General features: G+C 39.6%; 1 protein-coding gene and 1 non-coding gene across 4 annotated transcripts in view; one reads left to right on the top strand and one right to left on the bottom strand.

Annotated features, from left to right (window-relative positions):
* Positions 1 to 24,292, top strand: part of BTRC (beta-transducin repeat containing E3 ubiquitin protein ligase) — a 210,133-nt gene that overhangs the window by 15,839 nt on the left and 170,002 nt on the right. The gene's annotated exons all lie outside the window — the stretch shown is intronic.
* On the bottom strand, positions 1,336 to 1,436 carry LOC111538953. Its single transcript, XR_002730521.1, has one exon. It is a non-coding gene; the product is annotated as a small nucleolar RNA U13 (small nucleolar RNA).

Here is a 24,292-nt window from a genome sequence, read left to right as displayed (position 1 = left end):
CCTTCCTTCCTTCCTTCCTTCCTTCCTTCCTTCCTTCCTTCCTTCCTCCCTCCCTCCCTCCCTCCCTCCCTCCCTTTCTCCCTCCCTTTCTCCCATCTAGGATCACTGCAGCCTTGACCTCCTGGCTCAAGGGATCCTCCCACCTCATCCTCCCCAGTAGCTGGGACTACAGGCGTGTGCCACCAAATGTTGGCTCATTTTTTTGCATTTTTAGTGGAGATGAGGTTTCTCCATGTTGTCCAGGCTGGTCTCGAGCTCCTGGGCTCAGGTGGTCTATCTGCCTCAGCCTCCCAAAGTGCTGGGATGCTGAGGTTATAGGTTTGCACCACTTCACTGGGCCAAGATGTTGATTTTGTTTATCTACACACACAGACACACACACGGACACACACATACACATACACATACACATATACATATACACATATACATCCAAGTTTTAAACATTTTTTATTGTGGTAAAATACATGTAATGTAAATTTTACCATTTTAATTATTTAAAGTGTAGAGTTCAGTAGTGTTAAGTGTATTCATACTGTTGTGCATATATAATCTCTAGAACTTTTTTGTCTTGCAAAACTGAAACTCTATACCCATTAGACGAACTATCCATGTCTCCCTTATCCCAGCTACTGGCAACCACTATTCTTTTTTTTGTTTGTTTGGTGTTTTTTTTTTTTTTCCCCTGAGACAGTCTTGCTCTGTTGCCCAGACTGGAGTGCAATGGCGCGATCTTGGCTCACTGCAGCCTCCGCCAAGCAATTCTCTTGCCTCAGCCTCCTGAGTAACTGGGACTACAGATGTGTGCCACCACACCAGCTGATTTTTATGTTTTTAGTAGAGATGAGGTTCACCATGTTGGCTAGGCTGGTCTTGAACTCCTGATCTCAGGTGATCCACCCTCCTCGGCCTCCCAAAGTGCTGAGATTACAGCCATGAGCCACTGCGCCCAGCCTTCTTTTTTTTTTTTTTCCTATGAATTTGATTCCTCTAGATACCTCATATAGGTAGAATCATACAGTGTTTGTCTTTTTGTGACTAGCTTATTGTACTTAATGTACTCAGGTTTCATCCCTGTTCTTCCTTTTTTAAGACTGAATAATATTTAATTGTTTGTATATACCACATTTTATTTATTGTCGACAGACACTTGGGAAGCTTCTACCTTTTGACTTTTGTGAATAATGCTGCTATTCGTATGTGTTACAGATACTTCTTCAAGTCCGTGAGAAATTTTATTTACAATTTGCATTTAGCTCTGCAATCCATCTGGAATTAATTTTTGCATATGGTGTGAGGTAGAGGTCAGCATTCTTTTTTTTTTTTCTTTCTCCATACCAGAAAGATAATGTGCCTATGTAACAAGGTTTGAGGGAGGCACACCTCACACAAGAGGATGAAAACCCAGTTGTCATGCTTACAAACTACAAAAGGATCAGAATTCTTTTTTTCCTTTTCTTTCTATAGCCAACTTACTCAGCACTATTTATTGAAAAGATGGTTCTTTTTCTGTTGCATTGCAGGGTCATTTTTGTCATATTAATGTGTATATATACATATATGTGTATGTATGTGTGTGTATATATATATGGGCCTCCTTTTGGGATTTTCTCAGTAGCTCCATTGGTCTCTTCTTGTGCCAATACCACACTGTCTTAATTTCTGTATTTTTTTTTTTTTTTTTTTTTTGAGACGAAGTCTCGCTCTGTCGCCCAGGCTGGAGTGCAGTGGCCGGATCTCAGCTCACTGCAAGCTCTGTCGCCTCCCGGGTTCACGCCATTCTCCTGCCTCAGCCTCCCGAGTAGCTGGGACTACAGGCGCCCGCCACCTTGCCCGGCTAGTTTTTTGTATTTTTTAGTAGAGACGGGGTTTCACCGTGTTAGCCAGGATGGTCTCGATCTCCTGACCTCGTGATCCGCCCGTCTCGGCCTCCCAAAGTGCTGGGATTACAGGCTTGAGCCACCGCGCCCGGCAATTTCTGTATTTTTATATAATAACAATTCTTGATATCTGATAGTATATGCCCCTCAGCTTCCCCCTCCCCCAAGATTGCATTGGCTATCTTGGCCTTTTGCGTTTTCTTTTTCTTTCTTTTTTTTTTTAATGGAGTCTCGCTCTGTTGCTCAGGCTGGAGTGCAGTGGCACAATCTTGGCTCACTGCAACATCTGCCTCCAGGGTTCAAGCGATTCTCCTGCCTCAGCCTTGAGTAGCTGGGATTATAGGCACACACCACCATGCCTGGCTAATTTTTGTATTTTTAGTAGAGATGGGGTTTCACCATGTTGGTCAGGCTGGTCTCGAACTCTGTGACCATGTGATCCACCTGCCTCGGCCTCCCAAAGTGTTGGGATTACAGGTGTGAGCCATGGTGCCTTGCCTCCATTTTCATGTGTATTAGAATTAGCTAGGCTGGTCGCGGTGGCTCATGCCTGTAATCCCAGCACTTTGGGAGGCTGAGGTGGGCAGATCACCTGAGGTCAGGAGTTGGAGACCAGCCTGACCTACATGATGAGACCCCATCTCTACTAAAAATACAAAAATTAGCCTGGAATGGTGGGGCATGCCTGTAATCCCAGGTACTTGAGGCTGAGGCAGAAGAATTGCTTGAACCCAGGAGGCAGAGGTTGAAGTATGTAGAGACTGTGTCACTGCACTGCGGCCTTTTTTTTGGCAACTTTGTTTCCAAAAAAAAATTAAGAAGAATTAGCCAGTCAGTTTCCACAAAACATACTTTTTTGATTTTTATTGGAATTGCATTGAATCCATATATAAGTTTTGGGAGAGCTGAGATCTTAACACTTTTGAGTTTCATAGTCCACGAAAACGATGTGTCTTTCCATTTATTTAGGTCTCGAATTTCTCTGTATAGAGGTCTTTAAATATCTTTTGTTAAATTATTCCTAGGAATTAGATGTTTTTAGATGTTATTTTTAAAATTTAATCCTCTGTTGCTAATAGTACAGAGGTTTTAAATCTGAGGTCTATGGCCCCTTTACAAGCTATAAACATGTGAATACTTTTTCCTGAAAGATCTGTAGTTTACATTTGAATCTGATTTCCACTGGGGACAGTAACTACAAAGATGAAAGAGCACTGTAGTGCTTTAGAGTGGATTAGATAGGGAAGGGTAACAGAGAGGCAGGGAGGCCATTTAAAGTATGTAATAGTCTAGGCAAGAGACTGGGCTTGAGCTGGGGCAGCAGGTATGGAAAAGGAGGAAGGATATTCAAGGATATTCTGGAGACAGAATGAAGAAGGTTGCTGAGAGTAGGGTAGAACAAATGAAGAAAAAGAATAAAATATAGCTGGCATCAGTCATGTTCAGGGCAATTAGAGGGTTATCAAAGAAGTAGGTAGATAAGGGAAAATGAGTATTTGGTGGGTGAAGATATTGGAATAGTCCCTAACTGTAATAAGGAGACTTTAAATTTAAGATATAGTCATATAAATAAAGATAGGCAGGGCCAGGCGTGGTGGCTCACGCCTGTAATCCCAGCACTTTGGGAGGCCAAGGCGGGCAGATCACGAGGTCAGGAGATTGAGACCATCCTGGCTAACACAGTGAAATGCAGTCTCTACTAAAAAGTACAAAAAATTAGCCTTGCATGGTGGCGGGCACCTGTAGTCCCAGCTACTTGGGAGGCTGAGGTGGGAGAATGGCATAAACCCAGGAGGCGAAGCTTGCAGTGAGCCGAGATCGCACCACTGCACTCCAGCCTGGGCGATAGAGCGAGACTATCTCCCAAAAAACAAACAAACAAAAAAAAGATGGGCAAAGTGATAGAATATATGAAATTTGGAAGGTGGAAAGCTGGGTGATGATTAGATGGGGATTATATATTATTTTGTACTTTTTTTATATTTAGAAGTATCCATAATAAGAGGTTAAGAAAAGTTTATCTGCATAAAAAGTAGGCTGAACTGAAGTTCTCTGGAACAGCTGTACTCAAATTGTTATATGAGAAAAATATCAGGATTCAGTTTTGAGTAATTTCATAGCCACTGTCGAAATCTGCCAGATAAGGAGGCACAAAACTACAGTGGCCAGGTGCTGTGGGGTGGCTAAGAGTTGAGGAAAAGAAATTGAGCTAGGTGTCTGTTGGCAACTCAACCAAGTTTGTGGACTCAGGGGAATTTAGCAAGGGAAGGTGATATGATTTGTCTCTGCAGCCACCCAAATCTCATGTCTCATTATAATCCCCAACGTTGGAGGTGGTGCCTGGTGGGAGGTGTTTGGATCATGGGGGTGGATTTCCGCCTTTGGTGATGTTTTTGTGATAGAGTTCTCACAAGTTCTGGTTGTTTAAAAGTGTCTGGCACCTTCTCTGTCCCCCTCTCTTCTTCCTACTTCAGCCATATAAGCTGTGCCTGCTTCCCCTTTGCCTTCTGCCATGATTTTAAGTTTCCTGAGGTCTCCCCAGAAGGAGAAACCACCAGAAGCAGAATTCACTATGCTTCTTGTACAGCCCGCAGAATCGTGAGCCAGTTAAACATCTTTTCTTATAAATTACCCACTCTCAGGCATTTCTTTATAGCAGTGCAAAAAGTGACTCATATACAAGGGTATACATTCAGCGGGAGAATAATGGCAGAGAGTCTGGGGCAGATATTGTGGGGAGATCAATAGGCAGAAAACATTAGTGAGTACTAGAAAGAGGTGGCAAAACATTGCTTCAAGCTTGAACTCACAAGTGGAACTGGGAAACCTACCAAGAAACTAAATAATTGATTCATTCAGACTATACTGATTAGTGTCTATTGTAATAGTTCTACACTTTACCCTGTATAGGAATTATTTGGAATGCATGTTAAAATGTCGTACAGATTCTTAGTTCTTTCCCCCCCTTCCCCTTTACTTGGTATGCCTGAAAAGTTGGCATGTTTAACAAGCATATCAGATGTTTCTGATGCTGGTGTTTCTCAGGATCATGCTTTGACAAAATATCTAGTCCACTGTTTGCTGGCCAGTGTATCAACACAGGGGAAGTGGGGGAAATGATGTGGCTAGAACCAGAGTAAAAGGTGAGGCCTTGTACTTGGGAAACATAGCAGGAAGGAGCTGAATTAACTGGAATCAAAAGTGATGGCAGGCCAGTTGCAGTGGCTCACTCCTGTAATCCCAGCAGTTTGGGAGGCTGAGGCAGGTGGATCACCTGAGGTCGGTCAGGAGCTTGAGACCAGCCTGGCCAACATGATGAAACCCTGCCTCTACTAAAAATAAAAAAAATAGCCGCGTGTGGTGGCCCAGTCCTGTAGTCTTAGCTACTTGGGAGGCTGAGGCCAGAGAATCGCTTGAAACCGGGATGCGAAGGTTTCAGTGAGCCAAGATTACGCCACTGCACTCCAGCATGTGCAACAGAGCTAGACTCCATCTCAACAACAAGTGATGGCAGAATGAGATCCATCTCACGGCCAAGGCTTGGACTCTCAGAATTCCAACTAGTTGGTAATAAGTTGGTTTCAGAAAACAATTTACTTCTGTAGGCTGTTTGCAGCTAGAGAAATAGTGAACTATGGGAGTAGGAAAATAAGCAAGCTATGACACTTAGAAGTAAGTGTATCTAGTGGAAGGACAATAGCAACATCCCAGAATGTGGCCATTGAGGTACTACATTAAAATCACATCACAATAAAACTGGTAGTTCCTCCTAGTACTGTGAACAGATTGTGTATCATCTTCATTTATTTTAAAGATGCTGTGGCTGGTCCCTCAGCTCATAATCACCATCAGCCATGGCATCTTTACATAGAGGAAGAAGATGTAATTCATACAATTAAATAAGGTAAATGTAAAGGTGCTTTGTAGGTCATAAGAGTAAGGTGGTGGTGGTGGTGGTGCTTTTACAACAGCCTTCTAACACAAAACAATTCATACAGACTCCCAAAGTTTATTGAATAGGCATTCCACTCTCATTCCATTTTACTCTTTAAATGTATATTTATTCATGCCTGCTGTATGCAAATTTTTGATTCCATTTTTTTTTTAATGAACATACAATAAAATGGACTTTTCTTAGTGTATACAGTTTTAGGAATTCTAATATGTGTAGATTCATGTAAACCACAATCAGGATAAGAACAATTCTGTCACTCCCCACAAAAAATTCTTAAACTGTTTCTCCGCCTCTAACCCCCTCTTCCTCACTTCATTTTATGTTTTTGAGAATGTCATATAAATGGAACCGTGCAATATGAAATCTTCGTTCAGCATAATGCCTTTGAGCTAGATTAATCCACGTTGTTGCATGTATTGGGAGTTCATGTCTTACTATTGTTGAGTAGTATTTTATTGTGTAGTGTACCAGACTTTGTTTATTCTCTCCTGAAGGACATTTGGGTTGTTTCTGGTTTTGGTGATTATAAATAAAGCTGCTCTAAATAAACACTTGCATATAGATTTTGTGTGAACGTTTTCATTTCTGTAAATACCCATGAGGGAAAATTGCGTGATAAATGTAGGTTTAACCTTTTTGGAAATTGCTGAACTATTTTCCAGAGTGATTGTACCAGTTGGCATTCCCACAAGCAATGTGTGAGAGTTCTAGTTGATCTGCATCCGTGTCAGCATTTGGAATTGTCAGTATTTTTAATTTTAGCCATTCTAATAGGTGTATAGTGATATCCTATTGTGGTTTCAATTTGCATTTGCCTAATGCATTCCTCAATTCTTGATGCTTGTATTAATGGAGGATCCAATACAAAGATAATGCATGGTCATCAGAACAAAATATTTGATATGCCTAACTTTAACATTCTACGAAAGACTTTATGAATATTTTTAAAAAGGAATTTGTACTATTGAATATTCATGGTTTTTCAGTGAAGTTTGAGGTACTCTGAAACCTATCTACAAAGTTTTAAGTAAGCCATGTGACAGTGTGGATAAGAGAGTGACTTCAGAGCATTTTTTTCTTTTCTGGTGACCTTTGGTGTGTAGAACACTTGTGGCCTTTAATAAACTGAGGAGATAGGATGACCAAAAATTTTTTTTATTTGCCTATACTTTTTTAAAATAAAGCAGAAATAAGTGAGAAACACGGACACTGTGATCAAGATCGTGAACAAGATCATGATCTACATTTACTGATTTCATGTTCCTGGTAGTACAGATCAATGGTATGATTTTAATAACTCTTATTCAGGGAAGTAATTTAGGTGGAGGCAAGGAAGGCTTTCCCTTGAGTAATGTATTAATTTGGCCCCATCTATCTCTTCTCCCTTTGTAAATCATCCCAAGCAGCAGTCTGTATTATAAGAAGCAAACTAAATGATTGCTAATTAAATGTTGAGTGTTTTTTTGAGTTGGTTATTAGCTTGAGGTTAAATCTGTTTAGTGAGTGAATATGGAAGAATTATGTTTCTCACATTTGGAATGCACACTTGCTGATCATTGGTATGTTACTCCCATTTTATGAAACTGGAATATCATTTCCTTCTTTTTAATGATTGTGAGTTTTACAGTTATTGAATCTTTGTTTTAGTGGAAGTTCTCAGGATATAGGTTCCCAATTTAAAATTTTTATTTTTTTGTTTTTTTTTGAGACAGATTCTCACTCTGTCACTCAGGCTAGAGTGCAGTGGCATGATCTACGCGCACTGCAACCCCCACCTCCCAGGTTCAAACGATTATCCTGCCTCAGCTTCTCAAGTAGCTGGGACTACAGGAATGTGCCACCATGCCTGGTTAATTTTTGTATTTTTAGTAGAGATGGGATTTCACCATATTGGCCTGGTCTCGAACTCCTGACCTCAAGTGATCTGCCCACTTCGGCCTCCCAAAGTGCTAGGATTACAGGCATGAACCACTGCACCCAGCCCCAATTATAACTTGTTTCCATGGGAAAACATCCGCTTTGAAGCAGTATTCAGTAATATATTGAAATTAGAACTAGGCTGTTAAGCAGTGATTCAGGTTTAGCGTTCAGTGTTAATTTAGAAAAGGTGACTTAAGTTGAAGAACGTTGATGTATCTGTTTTTAAATTGCACCTAATTATAATGACAACTTACAAGGTCTATTTCCTTCTCTCTTGGAATGTTGCCTATAAATTTCACATAATTTAAAAGCAAACAGTTTAAAAGGTAGCCAAATGAATTAATTGAAAAGAATCCCGCTTTGTCAGATTTTGCCTGTAATCATATCCAGACGTGGCATTTTGAAAATCAGAAAGGATTGCTTCCACTTATATCAGAGTTTGAAAGTAGAAACCCTTTTTATGTAGGTATGGGTCACCTTTGCTTATATGGTAGTCTTCTGAATATGGTCCCCTTACCTGACGGATACCCACCTCATCAATAAACTACATAGAATCCTTAGGTTTATATGTGGTCATGTTACAAAGCATTTCTTAAGTACTCTTAAATGTGTTTTACTAATGTCTTGTGGAAAAATATAATCTTTTGAAAGCATTCATGTTAAAAAGAATTAGACTTGTGATTTATCTCATTTGGACCTCTTCTTTTTCAGTGTGTCTTTAAAATGTAGGTACGGTGTATAAGAATTCATACTAAAGGATCAACTGAGATTTTGATTTAAATGTGTTATAAATTATAGTATGGAAGCCTGCATAATATACTGCATATTTTTTTTTTCCTAAGAAGCTTCTTTAAATGGTTCTGTTAAGTGTAGGAATGTTCTGATGATTATCTTTTTAATTAAAATGAGAAATCTTTGTTTAAAGTGGCACTCGTTTTTTAACGGCCTGTTACAGTCTCTGTGACAATCATTTCTTAAGTCTGAACGTTTTATTTCCAGGAATCCATTTATATAAAACTATGTTTAGACTTAATTAAGGAACGATTCTTACAAAGCTTGTAAATAGCCAGGAAAAAAGGGACCGAAAATAAAACTGACATTCACGTTTAACAAAATGATTGTTACAAGGTATGTAATAAGCTATAAAAATACAATAAAGCCCTTTTTATAAGAGTTCATATTTTTTGATCCTTGTTTTCAAAGGTATTTAAGAAAAATATCAAAGCTTTGCAGAGTGACATCTGTTTGCTGAATGGACTAGTTATAACTTCTTTTGTTTACAACTGACAATATGGGAGTTCTACCTGTTTTGTTAGTGTGTCTTTGAAATACCTTGTAATCAGTTTAAATTGGTAGGTAAATTTTACATTGTACTATAGTGAAGACAAGACCTGGTTTTCAGGTTCTGCTTCCTAGACGTCATAAGATTTTGGGCGTGTTGCTTAATCTCCTTGAGTCTCACTTTCCTCATCTAGAAAGCAAAGATAATACCTACTTTTGTACCTCAAAGAGCCGTTATGAGGAGTAAATGAAATTATTATAAATAGAACAAATATTTTGGAAATTATAAAGGACTTTAAGCATCCAGATTATGTATCTCTTAAAGATGAATTAGATTGAACAATCTCTCTTTTTTTTTTATTAAAAAGTAAACTTTAATGTCGAAAACGCAAACTTGGGGAGGGCAGAAAGATCACACACAGGGCTGTCACTTCACACTTGGAGGGTTGCACAGCAGCTGGGCAGAGGTGCTCCTCACTTCCCAGGCGGTGGGGCTGCTGGGCAGAGGTGCTCCTCACTTCCCAGACGGTGGGGCGGCTGGGCAGAGGCGCTCCTCACTTCCCAGACAGGGCAGCGGCCATTAATAACCTCTTTTAATTAGCAAACTTCCTTCTCCTGTTCATGCACTCTGTCATGTACATATGTACATCCTTTTTGAAGTGACACTTATTTTTCCATTTCCTTGTCTAAGTATAAGTGATTGAAACACTATTGGCATAGTGGAAATTACACAAGAATTGGAGTCAGAAGACCTGGTTTCAAGTCCTGTCTTAACTACAGTCATGCATTGCTTAACAACACATGATACATTATGAGAAATACATGGTTAGGTGATTAAGTGGTTGTGTGAACTTCGTAGAGTGTACATAGACAAACCTAGATAGTATACCTTACTATATACCTATGCCATGTGGTATAACCTGTTGTTTGTGCAGTTTGTTACTGTACACTGAATCCTGTAAGCCATTGTAACACAATGGTATTTGTGTATCTAAACACAGAAAGGGTATGGTAAAAATACAGTGGCTTAATTTTATGGGACCACTGTTGTGTATCTGACCATATTTGACTGAAGTGTCATTAGAGGGCGCATGACTGTATTTTACTTATTCTCTGACCTTATTCTTGGGTGGTGATAATAATAATAGTAAAATAACAGTAATAATGGCAGCCAACACTTGTAGCTCAGTATATACCATGCAAGATTCTAGACACTAAGTATATTAACGCACTTGGTCCTCTCATCTTGTTAGGTGTGTATTATTATTATCATCCTGATTTACAAATGTGGAAACTGAGGCACAGAGAGGTTAAGTTACTTTTTCAAGATCAAACAGTTTGTGAATGGCACAGCTGGTATTCCAGCTCAGACTAGAAATCTAGCCCCAGAGTGAGTGTGGTTAATCATTGTGCTATACTAACCTTGTCCCTTAATTTCCTCTTCTCTAAAATGAGAATAACAATAACTGTTCTATCTACTGGGTTGAAGATTCAGTAAGAGAGTATACATAAAAGCACTTTGACATCACAGTGTACCATAAATATAAGTTATATGTCAACTGTAGAATTAACATGCACCTTAGAGTAGGTATTTTATAGTTTTTTGGTGGGTGAGGGATGTTATCTTTTGACTTATTTTTGAGAAATAAAATTTTGAAGAGAGGTGTGGATGGTGTCATTCTTTTTTCAAATCCTCAGAAAAATTATGAGAAACACACAATGATAACTCATATATCCCTCACCTGGATTATCTAATTGTTAACATTTTGCCACATTTGACTTTTCCTAATATAAGTTATACTTTCTTTCTAAATTATTTGTGAGTTGCAGACATGATATTTCACCTTTACTTCCTCATGTATTTTCTAAGAGTATCCTCATTCCTAACCTCAATACAAGATTCCACTCAGGAAATTTAACACTGATCACTGATAACCTTTTATTATTTAATATACAGTTCACATTCAGAATCCCTAGTTGTCCTAAGAATGTCTTTTTTTTTTTTTTTTTTTGAGACGGAGTCTCGCTCTGTTGCCCAGGCTGGAGTGCAGTGGCGTGATCTAGGCTCACTGCAACCTTCGCCTCCCGGGTTCAATTGATTCTCCTGCCTTAGCTTCCTGAGTAGCAGTTATTACAGGCGCCTGCCACCATGCCCGGCTAATTTTTGTATTTTTAGTAGAGATGGGGTTTCACCATGCTGGCCAGGCTGATCTCCCACTCCCGACCTCAGGTGATCCGCCTGCCTCAGCCTCCCAAAGTGCTGGGATTACAGGCATGAGCCACCACGCCTGGCCCCTAAGAATGTCTTTTACAGCTCTTTAAAAAAAATCCAGGATCCAGTCACGTTATATATAATATCTCTTTTTTTTTTTTTTTTTTTTTTGAGACGGAGTCTCGCTCTGTCACCCAGGCTGGAGTGCAGTGGCGTGATCTGAGCTCACTGCAAGCTCCGCCTCCTGGGTTTACGCCATTCTCCTGCCTCAGCCTCCGGAGTAGCTGGGACTACAGGCGCCCGCCACCTCGCCCGGCTAGTTTTTGTGTATTTTTTAGTAGAGACGGGGTTTCACCCTGTTAGCCAGGATGGTCTCGATCTCCTGACCTCGTGATCCGCCCGTCTCGGCCTCCCAAAGTGCTGGGATTACAGGCTTGAGCCACCGCGCCCGGCCTATAATATCTCTTTAGTCTCCTTTAATTTACAGTAGTTTCCTAATGGTTTTTATTCATGAAATTGACATTTTTGAAGAGTTTGAGGTAGCTTTACAGAATATCCCTCATTTGTTTTTGTCTGTTTTTCCATGATTAGATCAGGGTAAAAAATTTGGCAGGAGCATAATATGCTGTGTTTTTTTCTTAGTGCACTACATCAGAAGGCATATAATGTCAGTTTGTTCCATTATTGGAGATGTTGTTTGATCATTTATTAAGGTTGTATTCACTAGATTTCTCTGTTGTAAAGGTATACTTGTAAGTATTCAGAGGAGCAAACTTGGAGACTGTGTAAATATCTTATTTCACAACATTGTTTCATCCAGTAGTTTTACCATCCATTGGTGATTCTTCTGTGGTAGTTGTAAAATGAGCCTATTTATTTTTAGGTAGTTCTGAATAATTTTTTCCTTTCTCAATTTTGAGATGGTAACTGTTTCCTATTTTGGAAAGACATTGCATGGGCTTTATCATCTTTATTTCGTTTTTGAATTTAGACCAATTAAAGTGTGCTTTTTACATTGTAAAAAAGATAAAGACAACTTTTATCTTTAGTGGAAAATACTACTAAAGCTGCTAAGAGAATTGGGTTAAGTTTTTAAGGGCTTTTTGTAACAAAAAGTACACCTGAATTGCCTGGAGGGCTTGTTGGGCCTTCCCTGGAGCATTTATTTATTTATTTATTTATTTATTTATTTATTTATTTATTTATTTATTTATTTTCTGAGACAGGGTCTCAGTCTTTCTCCCAGGTTGCAGTGCTGTGGTGCTATCATAGCTCACTGCAGCCTTGACCTCCCAGGTTCAAGTGATCCTCCCACCTCAGCCTCCTTAGTAGCTGGGACTACGGCATGCATCACCACCACACCTGGCTAATTTTTGTATTTTTCAGAGAGACAGGGTTTTGCCCATGCTGAGATTTCCATTCTTTAGGCCTGGGTTAGGGCCTGAGAATTTGCATTTCTAACTAGTTTCAAGGTGATGCTGCTGGTTCTGGGACTACACTTTGAGAACTGCTGTGGCTTCTGTAAGTCTTCCTTTTTTCTTTTTTCTTTCTTTTTCTTTTTTTCAGGCTAGTCAAGTTCTGAAGCAATTAGTTGTGAACACCTGCACTTGCCTTTCGAGCAGATATTTTGCACATGATTATTTGGGCTGTTTTTCTTTCTTTCCTTCTTTCTTCCTTCCTTTCTTTCCAGGCTGGAGTGCAGTGGTGCTATCATAGCTTATTGCAACTTTGAACATCTAGGCTCAGGGAACCCTCTTGCCTCAGCCTCCCAAAGTGCTGGGGTTACAGGCAAGAGCCACTGTGCTGACTTTGGGCTACTTTTCTACTTGTTTGCTTTCTTTAATAGATATGAAAATAATATGGATATAGTATAGCAGAGTAAGTTGAAGTTTATATTAGGGGATTTTGATGAATGTTGGAAGTGTTTTGGCAATTGGCTAAATTACTGAGTAGGATCTCATTAACCCAGCTAATTCAGAATTATCTGTGTTGTAATGAAAATGGTTATAGGCTATTTTATCTATCTAATTTTTTATTTAGGTTTTAGAGATGGAGTCTTGCTATGTTGCCCAGGCTGGACTCAAACTCTTGGGCTCAAAAGTGATTCTTCTGTCTCAGCCTCCCAAGTAGCTGCTGGACAGGCTTGTATCACCGTGCCCTGTCTAGGTTATTTGTAGCATTTATATTTGTTGAATTTTCTTTGCTTCGCTCAATGAAGTAACCAAATTAGGTATCCATAGTGATCAATTTGTGCTTTCAGTATTTTAAGTAATCTCTGATATACTTTAGCAACTGGTTTTGTTAAGTCTGTGCAGTTAGTAAAGCAAGTGGCAAATTTGTTACGTCATAGAGATTATTTTCACTTTTACAGAAGTTGGCCATCAGCCCTTCTTTGATTCTCCTATTGGAAATACTATAAACATCAGAGAGAAGAGGATGACCTTAATATTTGCTTCCCAGGCTAAATCACAGCCTTGAAGCAGCTATTTCTTTCCAAATAAAAAGTTTAATTTGACGCCCTGATTGGTGCCAGTTATGTTCAGGTAGATACTTATATTATGTAGCTAAACTGATCTGCCTTTGCAAATTACTTGCCAGTCAGCAGAACTGTAATTTCTTATGAGTAGTTTATGGTAAATTATAGTTCTAGTTAGTAAGTTCTGTGTTTTTTTTTAAAGTATGTATTTATGAGGTACGAGTAGGAATCAGTCACTAAATTTTGGCCAAACTAGGAGTTGACTAACAGCTTTTTTCAAAGGCTCAGTTTGGACTAACAGTCCAGCCAATTAGCAGTAGGAAAGACTGAGATCTTATTTTCAGTTGATTTGAAAATATACACAGGACCTAGAAAGAGTGGTTTCTGATGGAAAAGACCTAAGAAGAGATTATTTTTCTTATTGAGAAGTAAAATACATTGTAGTTAAAAATTGAGACCTTTGAGAGTCTTAAAAAATAGGAAGATCAACTGAGGACAAGACATAGGTTTTGAAATCGTAGGACGCTACTTAACTGAATTTTTAATTGCTTAATTGAAGCCATGGAGTTTTAAAAACTTTTAAGATGAAACTGGGGCCAGGTTTGGTTACTGTCACCTGTAATCCCAGCACTTTGGAAGGCTGAGGTGGGAGGATTGCATGAGGCCAGGAGTTTTGAGACCATCCTGGTCAACTTAGCAAGAACCATGTCTCTACAAACAGAACAAAACAAAACTAAATTAGCCTGGCATGGTGGTGCACACCTGTAGTCCCAGCTACTTGCTTTGAGGCTGCAGTGGGCTATGATTCCGCCACTGCATTCCAACCTGGGACACAGAGTGAGATCCTGCCTCTAAAAAAAAGAAAAAAAAGTGAAACTGACTTTTACTGAACTTGGATGAAGGATAGATGAGATGAATTAGAAGGAAGCAAAATACTATTTCCTTAAGAAATGTATCATTTGCCTTATCTAAAATGTCACTAAATTTGCATGGAGTCATAGGATTTAAGGGTCTAGAAGTACCATCTAATTCAAGGCTTATTTTTTTAAAATTTAGTTTTTCTATTTTCTTCTGTTCTGTTCTCTCTCTCTCGCTCTTTTGTTTTTTTTTTTTTTTTGGCACATTCTTCTACTTGATAATTCAAGGCTCTTAACCTTTTTTTGGTTATGGACTTCACTGAAAATCTTGTATCACAGGATCCTTCCTCTTACCAGACACACCCACGCACATATGTTTTGTACAAAATGGACCTTAGGTTAAGAACCTAATCCTATGGACCCTAGGTTAAGAACCCTGATCTAGCTGGTTTTTTGATCTTGCATAGTATATTTTTATTTAAAAGGCTTTGCTGATTATTATTATTTTAATATAACTAAGTTGTGACCTGTTTTAATAAGGGTCTGACTGTAAAACCTGAGCTTCATCATAAAGTGTCATTTTGAGAAGCTAATAAAATATTGAGTGTGTTGCCTGGTAGTGTCAGGAAAAATGGTGCAGAGGTGACTTGGCTGGTAGTTATCAAAAATCCTCCCAGAACATCCTGTTTTCATTCCCCTAGCTATTCAGGCAAGCAGCCACAATTAATCCCTGTCTATGATGATGTAATTTTACTTTTCAGGATATATGGACAGATACACTTAAATCCTTTGATCATTATTCTACTGATATTTCCAGGACCTTTCTATTTTTATCAGTTTTATTAAAGATGTAGTATGACCAAGCAAATGCCCAGCAAGGTCAGTTTACTCTAGTGAGTACACTCTGCATCTAGAAGCATGTGGAATAAACTCTCTTCTATCAAGGTCAGCCTTAAACATTGTCAGCATGTTCACTTATTTATGCTCTGCAGTTCTGGGGAGGCCTGGGAAACATTTATCTTCTTCTCTTTTTCTTCATCCTCTTAAGGTATCAACACTGACAATGCTGTCTATCTAATTAGCTCATTCAAGAAAAAGTTTTTTGTGATAATTTTAGATCAGCAGTACACTTTGGCCAGAAGACCTGGTTTGGATTTTATCTTGTGTATCCCGCATGCTACTTAGAAAAACAGTTTTTATGAGATATCAATAAAAAGTATTGTGGAATACTTCTTTTTAAAAATGAGCACATGAAGAACCAAAGACTTGTTTGACTTGCCGGTGTCACAATTGATGATAGCCTGAATTACAGCCCACATTTCCTAAGTCCAAGTCTAGTTGGTGCTCTTCCGAGTCTTTGTTTTGTTTGTGGTTTAGCTTGTGTTTCTTCTACTGATTGATACAACTGATAGTTGAATTGGTGGGGAGGGTTTTTAATTAGTGCTTTTGTGATTTGTTTAAGAAAGCCTTCCCTACCTTAAGATCATGAAAATAGCCTCATATTTTCTACTAAAGACTTTTTGAGTTTTGGTTTTTACATTTAGAATTTTAGTCTTTCTAGAATTGAATTTTGGGTTTGATGTGAGGAAGGGACTCCATTTCACTTTTTTCCATATGGATTTACAATGGCCCCCAGCATCATTTATTGGAAGAACATGCATTCTCCACCAATCTGCAGTGTATCTCCCTCATAAATCATGTCATTACATGCATTGATCTGTTTTTGGACTCATTCTGTTCTATTGTTCATTTATTTATATCAGTGCCGTACTATCTTATTCACATAGTTTTTTTTTTTTTTTTGGCAAATCTTTTCTATTTTAAAACATTCATATTAGAAAATTTAACATGAGGTGCATATTTATGGGGTATATAGCAATATTTTGATACATGTAGTGATCAGATTAGTAATTAGTATATGTATCTCAATCTTTTTTTTTGTATTGGGAACATTCAATATTCTTCTAGCTATTTGAACTATATATTTTATTCTTAATTATTGTCATTCTACAGTGCTGTAGAACACTAGGACTTATTCTTCCTATATAGCTCACACTGCTTTATAATACACCTTTTTTATGGTAGTTAAGGCCTCATACCTTATTTTCTTCTTGGCTATTTGTGACTTTTTATACCTTCATGGGAGATTTTTTTTTTTTTTTTTTGAGACAGCCTCGCTCTGTCGCCCAGGCTGGAGTGCAATGGCGTGATCTCAGCTCACTGCAACCTCCGTCTCCTGGGTTCAAGTGATTCTCCTGTCTCACCCTCCCGAGTTGTTGGGATTACAGGCGCCCACCACCATACCTGACTAATTTTTTTTTTTTTTTCTTGAGACGGAGTCTTTCTCTGTCGCCCAGGCTGAAGTGCAGTGGTATGATCTCTGCTCATTGCAACCTCCACCTCCCAGGTTCAAGCAATTCTCTTGCCTCAGCCTCCTGAGTAGATGGGATTACAGGTGCGTGCCACCACACCCAGCTAATTTTTGTATTTTTAGTAGAGATGGAGCTTCGCCATGTTGGTCAGGGTGGTCTCAAACTCCTGACCTCAGGTGATCTGCCTGCCTCGGCCTCCCAAAGTGCTGGGATTTCAGGCGTGAGCCACCACGCCCAGCCTTTGGGAATTTTTATAGATAGCTTGTCAAGTTCAAAAGCAACAAATACCTAAAGGCAAAAATATACTAAGCCTATTGGGATTCAAGTTAGTTCATTCTTGATAGAAACCAAAGTATGGAGTTACTTCAAAATTAAAAACTAAAATTTGAGAACTTTTAGCTAGGAAAGATGGCTTTCTTTTGTTTTGTTTAGAGGAGAGTCTTGCTCTGTTGCCCATGCTAGAGGGTAGTGGTGCGATCATAGCTCATTGGTAACATCAGCCTCCTGGGCTCAAGTGATCCTCCTGCCTCAGCCTTCCAAGTAGCTAGGACTACAGATAATGCCACACCACACCCAACTAATTTTTGTTTTATTTTATTTTATTTTGTAGAGACAGGATCTCTCTCTGTTGCCCAGCTGTTCTCAAACTCCTGGCCTGACGTGATCTTCCTGCTGTGGCCTCCCAAAGTGCTGGGATTACAGGCATGTGCCACCGCCCAGCCTGTTTTTATTGATTGATTGAGACGGGGTCTCATTCGATTGCCCAGGCTGGAATGCAGTGGCATGATCCCGGCTCACTGCCGCCTCAACCTCCTGGATTCAAACGATCCTCCTACCTCAGCCTCCCGAGTAGCTGGGACTATGGGTGCCCACCACCACTCTTGGCTAATTTTTTTGCATTTTTGTAGAGGTGGGGTTTCGCCATGTTGCCTAGGCTGCTCTTGAACTCTTGGCCTCAAGCAGTCTGCCCACCTCAGCCTCTCAAAGTGCTGGAATTACAGGCATGAGCCACTACACTCAGCCCAGCCTGTTTTATTCTTTTTTTTTTTTCTTTTGTTGTTGAGACGGAGGCTCGCTCTGTCACCCATGCTGGAGTGCAGTGGCGCCATCTCGGCTCACTACAAGCTCCACCTCCCGGGTTCACGCCATTCTCCTGCCTCAGCCTCCCCAGTAGGTGGGACTACAGGTACCCACCACCACGCCTGGCTAATTTTGTTTAGTATTTTTAGTAGAGACGGGGTTTCACCATGTTAGCCAATATGGTCTTGATCTCCTGACCTCGTGATCCGCCTGCCTCGGCCTCCCAAAGTGCTGAGATTACAGGTGTGAGCCACCGCGCCTGGCTGCCTGTTTTATTCTTAATGTTAAGAGATAGTTGGATGTGATGAAAGAACACTTTATTGAGCCAGATCACTTAATAAGCATTTGACCTTTATACAAGTCTTTTATTTATGTTAGAGTTTCTTAGCCCTTGGGCCTTGGCCCTCTTCTCTTTTCCTGTCTACACTTTGTTCCTAGATGATCATCTATTCCTTTTGCTTTGAAATACCATCTGTGGCCTGATGATTTCTAATGGGCTAATAGTCTCTAACCCATCCTTTTACTCTGACTTCTAGCTTTGTGTATTCAACTGATTATCCACTTGAATATTGCATAATTATGATTTTTTGTGGGTTTTTTTTGGCTGATCTTCCCATCCTAATAAATGGTACCACCATTTATCCAGTTACTGAAGCCTCAAACCTGGAATCATCCTTGACTCCTCACGTTTTCTTATGCCGATACGCAATTCACAAGATTTTATCTGTTCTGCTTCCAAAATACATCTCAAATTCATCCACTCCTCTCTGCCTCCACTGATATCAACTTACAGACAAATCAGATTGTATTCCATATCAAGATATCCTGATTATATACAGTCTAGTTTATTATTAATAAAAGAAATTATTATTATCATTTCTTTTTTTTTTTTTGAGACAGAGTCTCACTCTGTCACCCAGGCTGGAGTGCTGTGGCCGGATCTCAGCTCACTGCAAGCTCCGCCTCCTGGGTTTACGCCATTCTCCTGCCTCAGCCTCCCGGGTAGCTGGGACTACTGGCGCCAGCTATACTTTTTAAGTATAAAAAACCACCTCGCCCGGCTAGTTTTTTGTAGTTTTTAGTAGAGACGGGGTTTCACCGTGTTAGCCAGGATGGTCTCGATCTCCTGACCTCGTGATCCGCCTGTCTCGGCCTCCCAAAGTGCTGGGATTGCAGGCTTGAGCCACCGCGCCCGGCCTATCATTTCTTTTATGGAAAAATATAACAGTTTTCTAGCTACTCTCCCCTTTAAATCGAGTCTGTCTCTATACAATAGCCAGAGTGATCTTTCAGAGATCTAAAATGTTCTAATATCTTCTTTTTGGACTAAAGCTATGCGTGGTAAACTTTGTTGTTTTGCCTGGCAGAGCTGGTCCTTTTCCACCTATGTCTTTGACCATGTTAGGTCATTACTCCTACTCTTCAGTTACAGTCAGGTTACACTGGCCTTTTGCCAAACACTTTTTTTTTTGAGACAGGCTCTTTCTCTGTTGCCCAGGCTGGAGTGCCGTGGAATAAACACATCTCACTGCAGCCTTGACCTCCTGGACTCAAGTGATCCTCCTACCTCAGCCTCCGGATTATCTGAGACCACAGGTGCACGCCACCATGCCTGGCTAATTTTTAAATTGTTTGTAGAGACGGGGTCTCACTATGTTGCCCAGGCTGGTCTTGACCTCTTGGGTGCAAGCAATCTGTCTACCTCAGCCTCCCAAAGTGTTGACATTGTAGGTGTGAGCTAAACTTGCCAAACTCTTGCAAGACCACTGTAAAGCCTTTGCATTAACTGTTTTCTCCAATTCTGGCTTTTTGCTTGACTCCTTCGTTTATCCTTTATATCTCAGTTCAAATCACTTACTTAGAGCCCACCCTATCTAAAGTTAAATGCTGCTTTCCTTATTTGTCTATTATTTCTACTAGAAAAGAAAATAAAGCCCATGATAGTAAAATTTTGTGTTTTACCCTTGAGTATATCCCAGTGCATGACGTGGTAGACAACAAATATTTGTGAAGTCACTCACTCTCTTTTTTTTCATTTTGTAAAATGGAAGCTGATGATAAACTGCCCATCCTCCCTCCTGGAGTCATTGTAGGGAATAAATCAAACAATGTTTATCAGTTTTGATTTCCTGGTGTGATAATTTTTGATAAATGAGCTTTAGTTTTTTAAAAGACATTAGAGCAAATTTGAGAAAGTAAAAAATAAAAAAAAGCACCCTGCCATCCCATACAACCACTTTTATTTAACTTTGTCTTAAAAAAAAAAAAAAAAACGAACTTTTAAAAAGGGTGAATGTACTGTCCAGCACTCTCTTCTAATTTTCCTGTCCCAAGCAGCTTCCAAACACTTTAAGGAGGTGCATCAGTTAAGATAGATTAATTTTATACTTTTTAAGACTTGTAGGGAATTCATTTATGTATTTTGAAACTTGCGTGGAAAGAAGTAAATATAAATGGTTCTTTATCATATTTATAAAATGTACTCTTGATAATGAAAGTTTTTGTAAGAATTTTGCCTAAAGAACTTTTCTTGAAACTAGCCTGTGTATAATCAGGATTTCTTTATATGGAATACAATCTGATTTGTCTTTTAAAACAACTTGTACAGGTTACTATTTATCCTGTGTGGTAACTACCGCTCCTGCTGTGATTCAAATATTACAACCCTTAAGCAGTTATATTAGGCTTGGGGAATAGTGTAATTTGAAGTCCTTGGAACATCTTTTGAATTAGAAAAGCGATTCTCAAAAGAAATATATTCAGCTGGGAGACCACTTTTTTGAAATTTATTACTTTGGAATATGTAAAGTTTGGTCATCTTTGGAAGTAGAGATCTAATTTACCAGCAAATGGAGTTTATAATACTAAAATATGGTATTGTTTGCAAATAAAATTCTTTGTTTTTGTGTCTTAGGTTAATAAATTGTCTCTGAGTCAATTGTTATAACAAATACCAAATGGAAAAATTGCTTTCATTTCTTAGCATGGGCACAACCTTCGTAGTTCAGCCTTCCCAAAATGCTCTTTGTTCATCTGGTGTACTTTGGAGCTGATTCAGAGACTCTTTACAAAAGTGGCAATGTTGACATGTACCTTAATTTGCTATGTTCTTTTAAAAATAAATTTGAGAAATTTGCTCTCTAGAACAACAGACTCCTAACCCATCAGAAAAATTTTGAGGACTCATCCTAAATATTTTTACTTTTTAATTTGCAAATTGCAAATTGTACTCATGCCCTGCCATCGTTAGCTACTATATCAAGATACAATATGTACACTTAGGGTAAATAAATATAAATAGGCCGGGCACGGTGGCTCAAGCCTGTAATCCCAGCACTTTGGGAGGCCGAGACGGGCGGATCACAAGGTCAGGAGATCGAGACCATCCTGGCTAACACGGTGAAACCCCGTCTCTACTAAAAATACAAAAACTAGCTGGGTGAGGTGGCGGGCGCCTGTAGTCTCAGCTACTCGGGAGGCTGAGGCAGGAGAATGGCGTAAACCTGGGAGGCGGAGCTTGCAGTGAGCTGAGATCCGGCCACTGCACTCCAGTCCGGGCGACAGAGCAAGACTCCGCCTCAAAAATAAATAAATAAATAAATAAATAAATAAATAAATAAATAAATAAAAATAAGTAAATATATATGTGTAAATTGTGTCCAAATAGTTGTAATGATAATGTCTTTGGTTTATTCACATACAGTTAGTTCAATATTATTTTTACCTTGTAAAGTGACTAATGAAGGGCTTATGTAAAGAATTAGAGAAGAATCAATTGACAGTTTATTTAAAACTAACTAATATTCTTTTTTTTTTTTTTTTTTTTTTTTGAGATGGAGTCTTGCTCTGTCGCCCAGGCTGGAATGCAGTGGCGTGATCTCAGCTCACTGCAACTTCCGCCTCCCGGGCTCAAGTGATTTTCCTGCTTCAGCCTCCTGTGTAGCTGGGATTACTGGCACGCGCCACCGTGCCTGGCTAATTTTTGTATTTTTAGTAGAGACTGGGTTTCACTGTATTGGTCAGGCTGGTCTCGAACTCTTGACCTCGTGATCTGCCCACCTTGGCCTCCCAACGTGCTGGGATTACAGGAATGAGCCGCTGCGCCCAGCGAAATATTCTTAAATTCTGAGCACACTTCAGTTTTTACAATATGCCCAAAGAGAATGAATGAGGGAAGAAACCACTGGCACCCCCTTTGTGTTGTGGAATTCCCAATCTTCAGTAATGACATTTAACCATCTAACATCAGATTAGGGGAACACGTATCAAAAAAAATTTTACAGGCTATTTTTTAAACTGAAAATTGAAAGTTTTTTTTTTGTTGTTGTTGTTGTTTTCTTTCTGAGACAAAGTTTCGTTCTTGTTGCCCAGGCTGGAGTGCAGTGGCAGTGCCGTCTTGGCTCACTGTAACCTCTGCCTCCCAGGTTCAAGCGATTCTCGTACCTCAGCCTCCCAAGTAGCTGGGATTACGGGCGCCCACCACCACACCTAGCTAATTTTTTTGTATTTTTAGTAGAGACGGGGTTTCACCATGTTGACCAGGCTGGTCTCGAACTCCTGACCTCAGGTGATCCACCTGCCTCGGCCTCCCAAAGTGCTGGAATTATAGGTGTGAGCCACCACGCCCAGCCAATTAAAAGTTTTAATATTCCCCCTGTGGTGTTATGTATGTATACATAGGTTTTCATCCATGGTCCTGGTTCGTAACTCCCATATCCCTTGTTATGGTCTTTTGTTAATAATGTTGGGTATGTTAGGCCTCAGCGGCAGACCTCAGGAAATAATCTCCTGCCCTTCTTTCACCTGCCCCAGGGCAGGACTCTAATCTTCCCCCACCTCCTTTCTGATTGTGGATCTTAAGACCCTCCACTGAGAGGGTCCCACCTCATACCCTGGTGGGAGGAAGGAATGCTTCCATAAAAACTCAGAGGACTGGGTTTGGAAAGCTTCTGGATAGCTGAACACATGGAGGTTCCTGGAGGGTGGTGTGCCCAGAGAGTCATGGCAGCTCTGAGCCCCTTCCCCCGTACCTTGTTCTGTGGGTCTCTTCATCTGTATTCTTTGCAATACCTTTATAATAAACCAGCAGATATAAGTGTTTCCCTGAGTTCTGTGAGCCACTTCAAATTAATTGAACCCACAAAGGGGATCATGGTAACCCCAACTTGAAACCTGTCAGTCAGAAGCTCCAGAGGCCCAGAGTTGTGACTGATATCTAGGGATATGGGGGACAATATTGGAGCTCTTAAGATGAGGCCCGAGGCTCTTTTTTAAGGGGTGTTCTGGATAAGTCATAGCAGTTAACAAGAATGCTAGGACGTACAGGCACAGATAATTCATCAATCCTGTTAAAGTACATCACAAAAATCCAGTCTCATGATTCCAACAGCATTTCAGACTTGAGGTTAGGGTTGAAGTTAGACAAAACAAAAACAACAAAAACCCACATTTGGTCCCAGAGAAGTCTTCTGTGTTGATGATTATTGTAGTGTGAGAGTAGTGGAAAAACACAAGATTGGAAAGAGTCTTTCCTTACACACTCCCCCACCCTGGAGGATCATCTTGCCTACCTCCTGGCATATGTACACCCTGCTTTGGAAACCACCTTCCCTCACACAAGGGATGAAGATGCATTGTGACAGAATTGAGTTCTTTGTCTTTTCTCATTTTCTCTCCAGATTTCATATATCATTGAAAAACAGTTGAATGAGAGAACTAATCTTTCAAACAAGCATACCAAGTGTAATGCAGACTTCGTAGACTGTAGAGCATGTCCCTGTAAAACTGAATGTATACTTGAGTCTGTACCTAGGACTTCCAGGGCTTTTAGTGATTAAATGATAGATTTTATAAAACACAGACATTGTTTAGCTAAAAAGAGATATTTCCATCTCAATTCTATTTAGAAGATATTATGGAGCTAGAGGTGGAGATCTATGACCAAAGGTATGCTGAATTTTTTTATGAAAGAAGGGGACTCTGGTAACTTATTTTTTATGATAATGCATTCTTTCAATTTGGAAATGGATCGAGTAGGAACTCAATTATTTTCAAATATAAATTTTGGAAATGGGATATTTTTAGATCTAATTGCCAATGACTAATACAGTGAATCTTTATAAAAATACTGTTTTGTATCTTGGAGGTTGGGGGACGTATAGATGTCTTCTGTGTACATGGAATATATGTCCCTTAAAATCATTGAAAAAGTACTCGTTTTGCAACATGCTGCTTGCCTGTCTTGTGGATTTTGCCTTGT

Source organism: Piliocolobus tephrosceles, chromosome 9, assembly GCF_002776525.5.
Source record: "Piliocolobus tephrosceles isolate RC106 chromosome 9, ASM277652v3, whole genome shotgun sequence".
NCBI lineage: Eukaryota > Metazoa > Chordata > Mammalia > Primates > Cercopithecidae > Piliocolobus > Piliocolobus tephrosceles.
This window is presented reverse-complemented; position numbering and strand designations above follow the sequence as displayed.